Genomic DNA, 6,000 nt, shown 5'->3' with positions numbered 1-6,000 from the left:
AGACGGGTCTCTCTTGGGGTTTAAACCGAGAGAGAGAGAGAGAGAGAGAGAGAGAGAGAGAGAGAGAGAGAGAGTGAGAGAGAGAGAGAGAGAGAGAGAGAGAGAGAGAGAGAGAGAGGAAGGTGCAGAGAATAAAAGACCGTTCCAGCTGTTGCCTCGCCAATGTCATCGGAGCATAGCATACAGAGGCAAGGATAGATCCTCGTTTCACTAGTAGATTTGCTTGAGGAGTCTGGGATACATCCCGGTGAAGAAGAGGGGGAAGGGGCGAGTTGAATGTGTGTGTGTGTGTGAGAGAGAGAGAGAGAGAGAGAGAGAGAGAGAGAGAGAGAGAGAGAGAGAGAGAGAGAGAGAGAGAGTACGGCGTAGCATTGGACGTAGCACTGGACGTAGTTTTGTATATACCCAAAAAAGACATCCTTTCGCCAGGCACCCGTCTTTCAACAAGACCAAACACCTGGTTTGGGTGTGGCCCGACTGCCCTGTCCAGGACTCAAATACTCTCCTGTGTTGTTGTCCTTCTTTTCCTTCTTTGTTGATGATGCTATGTGAAGCCACGCACCGCCACACCGGAGAGAGAGAGAGAGAGAGAGAGAGAGAGAGAGAGAGAGAGAGAGAGAGAGAGAGAGAGAGAGAGGGAGAGGAAGGGAGAGGGAACTGTGGTGTGATTCAGAGAATGTGTGAATACAAAGAGTGACTGAATTGAAAAATAGCCATATGTGAAGTGTACAGTTTTCGTTTTGACCTGTTTCTCGAGTGTGTGTGTGTGTGTGTGTGTGTGTTATGCCTGCGCCTGTATAACCAAATCTCCATTGGATTTCACTGAAGGCAACTGTTCATTCCGCACTTATAAGAACTGAAAAGCAGGTCGCGAACTCTTAAGTCTTTTGTCTTCCTCATTCTTTACCATCAAAGGTCCCAAGGTCCAAACCTTCCCTTGATGGATCTATGCGTCGAGGTTGATGCATAGATCCTGTACATCTGTTGCAATAATTCTATGTTCTCTTGACATAGAGACACGTAGGAACGATATAAGCACTCTAATCAGGAGGAATATCAAATGAAGTTGCATAAGATACTTTTTCCCAAATGCCTGTCTTCAATGTTGCAGAACACCTCAAGTGAAAAAGTGAATCACATTTTTTTTTCTTCTTTCCTTTCTAGGCGGTAACTGACGAACAAGAAGTTATAAGTGTCCTTTGGAGTTGGAGACTGATTAGCATGTAAATCACACACGGGCTTTCAGTCTGCGAGATAAACCTATCAGTGTGGGCGACGAAGCTTTCAGTCTGGGTGACAAACCCACTTATTAGCTACGTCTTGCAGGAGCCGACGTGGCGAGCGGGAACCAAAGCAAACCCCCAGTGAGAACTACGTCGCTTGAAAGTAATAAGAATCAAGCAAAATGGGGGGGATTAATTTGAGCTTAAATGGGGATTAATTTGAGCTCAAATAGGGATTAATTTGAGCTCAAATAGGGATTAATTTGAGCTCAAATGGGGGTTTAATTTGAGCTCAAATAGGGATTAATTTGAGCTCAAATAGGGGATTGATTTGAGCTCAAATGGGGGATTAATTTGAGCTCAAATGGGGATTGATTTGAGCTCAAATTGGGATTAATTTGAGCTCAAATGGGGGTTTGATTTGAGCTCAAATGGGGATTGATTTGAGCTCAAATTGGGATTAATTTGAGCTCAAATGAGGGATTGATTTGAGCTCAAATGGGGATTAATTTGAGCTCAAATAGGGATTGATTTGAGCTCAAATGGGGTTTAATTTGAGCTCAAATGGGGGATTGATTTGAGCTCAAATGGGGATTAATTTGAGCTCGAATGGGGGATTAATTTGAGTTCAAATGGGGATTAATTTGAGCTCAAATGTGGATTAATTTGAGCTCAAATGGGGGATTGATTTGAGCTCAAATGGGGGTTTGATTTGAGCTCAAATGGGGGATTAATTTGAGCTCAAATGGGGATTAATTTGAGCTCAAATGGGGGATTGATTTGAGCTCAAATTGGGATTAATTTGAGCTCAAATGGGGGATTGATTTGAGCTCAAATAGGGATTAATTTGAGCTCAAATTGGGATTAATTTGAGCTCAAATTGGGATCAATTGAGCTCAAATGGGGGATTAATTTGAGCTCAAATGGGGATTAATTTGAGCTCAAAGGGGATTGGTTTGAGCTAATTGGGTGTTAATAGAAACATGTCTCGAAATTTGGAAAATACTTTAGGAAGAAAGGAAAGACGAAAACGTGTATAAATTCTGCATCCTATCTGTTCATCCACTACTCGTATACTATAAAAGCAATTCTCTACGTTTCTAACGAGTCTCCTTTTTGATTTCCTAATATTTGGATGAAGTATTTGCCCAGTTCATTTGAGCTGATTCAAAATCTTGATGGTTGTGATCAGGTCGCCTCTCACTCTTCTCTCTTCCACGGTAGGCAGATTCAAACGAAGCTCACGCCACCTTTTCTTGTAACTCGCTTCTCTTGTATCCGGTATCATCTTGAGTGCCCTCTTTTGGACCTTCTCTGGTAGTTCTTGCGTGCTTCTCAAAGTGCCATGACCAAAATTGTGGGATGAATTCAATTTTTGGCTTCATTAGAATATAGCCAACACTACTGCGTGTGTATGTGTGTTTGTGTATGTGTGTGTGTGTGTGTGTGTGTGTGTGTGTGTCTGTGTGTGTGTGTGTGTAAGGGCTAAAACACAGACTGTAAAAATGAGGATCATGCATTTAATGATGAACATTAAAGAGACGTTCCTCAACACGAACATTAAATGATAACACAAAGTTACCAACTTGTGCAAGATCACGATTCATATACTGCATGGAGTTCGCGCTGGATACCCCGTTATATAATTAACTCTTCTCATGTTTCATTGGGTGGAACTGTAAAACCCCGGCCTCCGGAATTCGCTCTGTGTGAAAAAAAGAAGAAAAAATGATAATATTCATTTGAAAATTTGAACGTACGTATTATGTGTGGGTAAGGTGGATCCCATGTGTCAGTAATGCTTCTAACGTGTTTGGAATGCCATTATTTTTTTTTCTTTTTTATTCTATCAGGAAGATAGATTGACTCTCACTGACTTCCACTCTAACTTTCTCTCACTGACTCTCTCTCTCTCTCTCTCTCTCTCTCTCTCTCTCTCTCTCTCTCTCTCTCTCTCTCTCTCTCACTGACTCTTACTCTGACTCTCTCTCTCACTGACTCTTACTCTCTCTCTGACTCTTACTCTGACTCTCTCTCTCTCTCTCTCTCTGACTCTCACTCTGTCTCTCTCTCTTTGACTCTCGTGACCCAGAGCTTCAGTGACTGTCAGGTGTCATTCCTTTGCCCCGGGTGGCTGTCTGTTTCTTCCCCTTCCCCCCCCGACCCACCCACCCCCCATTTTTTGCCTCGTTTGTACATGTCACCCACACTGACGCTCCGTCCGCAGACGTACAGGCAGTCTCTCTCTCTCTCTCTCTCTCTCTCTCTCTCTCTCTCTCTCTCTCTCTCTCTCTCTCTCTCTCTCTCTATCTATCTATCTATCTATAACTCACTCACTGCCTCTCTCTCTCTCTCTCTCTCTCTCTCTCTCTCTCTCTCTGCCTATATGCCCGTCTGTCTGTCTATCTATCTATCTATCTCTGTCTCTTTATCGCTCTATTTGTCTATCTATTCTCCTCCTCCGAAGCTTGATGCATTAGCTATGTCACCGGCCAACGAAGGAGGAAAAAAATGAGGAGCCATGTATCAGAGGAGTGTAATATGAGGCAAAAAACACAGGAAGTCTCTTATCCCAGTCAGTTTTATGGGCCAAAACCCCATGAATATTCAGGTCATGGCTTTTATCTCTTCTTTCTTTATCATATTAATTATACACGGCTTGCAATTAACGGCACGTGTAAAGAAAAAATTATATATATATTTATATATATATATATATATATATATATATATATATATGTGTGTGTGTGTGTGTGTGTGTGTGTAATATGAGGCACCCAATCTTTCCTTATAAAAGTACTTGTAGTTAGAATTTTCAAAATGGTAAACTTATATATATATATATATATATATATATATATATATATATATATATATATATATATATATATATATATTATATGATATCTTCCCTCTTTCATCAAAAGCCTCGGACGTCTATGAGTGCCTCTCGGTCAAGGCCATTGCATCTCTGGAGGGGAGACCCGGCTCCTCTCGAGTGGGTAATCTCCCACTCTGAGAGAGAGACGAAGTGTTGGCGTCCGCAGAGTGACCGATATTGAGAATCGATGGGAGTGCAATTTGTCTCGGTGAAGAACGCAGGGAAAGAAGGAGGAGGAGCAGCTGGAGGAGGAGGAGGAGCAGCTGGAGGAGGAGGAGGAGCAGAAGGAGGAGGAGGAGGAGCAGAAGGAGGAGGAGGAGGAGCAGAAGGAGGAGGAGGAGGAGGAGCAGAAGGAGGAGGAGGAGGAGCAGAAGGAGGAGGAGGAGGAGCAGAAGGAGGAGGAGGAGCAGCTGGAGGAGGAGGAGCAGAAGGAGGAGGAGGAGGAGCAGAAGGAGGAGGAGGAGGAGCAGAAGGAGGAGGAGGAGGAGCAGAAGGAGGAGGAGGAGGAGCAGCTGGAGGAGGAGGAGGAGCAGCTGGAGGAGGAGGAGCAGAAGGAGGAGGAGGAGCAGCAGAAGGAGGAGGAGGAGGAGCAGCTGGAGGAGGAGGAGCAGCAGAAGGAGGAGGAGGAGCAGCAGGAGGAGGAGGAGGAGGAGGGCGGCGTCTTGGTGGGTTAGCAGAAATTTGGGGCTTTGTATTGGAGAATCATTTTGACCTGTTGGGATAAGCGAATTATTCAGGGGAAGGGATGGGGGTGGGTTGTTACTTGATGGCTGACGAATTCTATTTCATTGTTATCTTCATGAGCTGGCTGCATTCTTTTTTTTTTCATCTTCTTCTTATCGTTTTGAGGATTTTGTGTGTAGGTAATGCATTGAAGGTCTTTGGAAGAGAGAGAGGGAAGCCATTGATATGTGACCCAGCAAGTGATGAGGCGTCTTACTTTACTGAAGAGTTCCCGTAAAAGGAGTCCGATAATTCTGAGCATTTCCCGTAAAGGAGTTTGATAATTCTAAGGGGTTTCCATTAAGGAGGCAGATAATTCTGACGAGTTCCCGTTAATGAGTTTGATAATTCTGATGAGTTCCCGTTAATGATTTTGATAATTCTGACGAGTTCCCGTTAAGGAAGCCGATAATTCTGGTGAGTTTCCATTAAGGAAGCTGATAATTCTGACGAGTTCCCGTTAATGATTTTGATAATTCTGACGAGTTCCCGTTAATGATTTTGATAATTCTGACGAGTTCCCGTTAAGGAAGCTGATAATTCTGACCGAGTTCCCTTAAAGGAGTTTGATTATTCTGAGCAGATCCCGTACAAGGGGTTTGGTTGTTCATTATAGGAATTTCATTATGATGATTTCCTGCGAAGGTGGATTTTATCTTGAGGATTTCCCGGAAAAGGCGTTGGATTCATCTGAAAAGTTTCGGGAAAGGGGTCTGATTTATTCGTGATCCATCATCATCACCAACATAGCAAAATTTTTTTTGGGTGGAAATGGATTCCCTTAAGTCAGTGCCTCAGATTGAAATGAACGCGTACGTATTAGGTTCCCAGGAAAGGTGAAGTTGTTCTAATTCATTCACGAGACAACAACGACTGTTGTATGCTGGTCTAGATATACCTGGGAGTATATTATGACCGAGTCATTCACGACTGGGGAGAAAAAAGAAAAGATATGTGTCAGTCGTAGTTATCATGAAACAGAACCAGGACCCCTAGGATGGAAGAGCTTTGGCCTTCATTGGGTGGATGAGGAAAGGTAGTGGTGATAAGGTGGAGTTAGGAAAGAAAGAAAATGGTAGGTTTACTTAGCAACACACACACACACACACACACACACACACACACACACGCATACATGAGGACGAACCCCACGAATGTAAAACTCTCTCTCCC

This window comes from Panulirus ornatus, chromosome 17 (assembly GCF_036320965.1).
Source record: "Panulirus ornatus isolate Po-2019 chromosome 17, ASM3632096v1, whole genome shotgun sequence".
NCBI classification, from domain to species: domain Eukaryota; kingdom Metazoa; phylum Arthropoda; class Malacostraca; order Decapoda; family Palinuridae; genus Panulirus; species Panulirus ornatus.
This window is presented reverse-complemented; position numbering follows the sequence as displayed.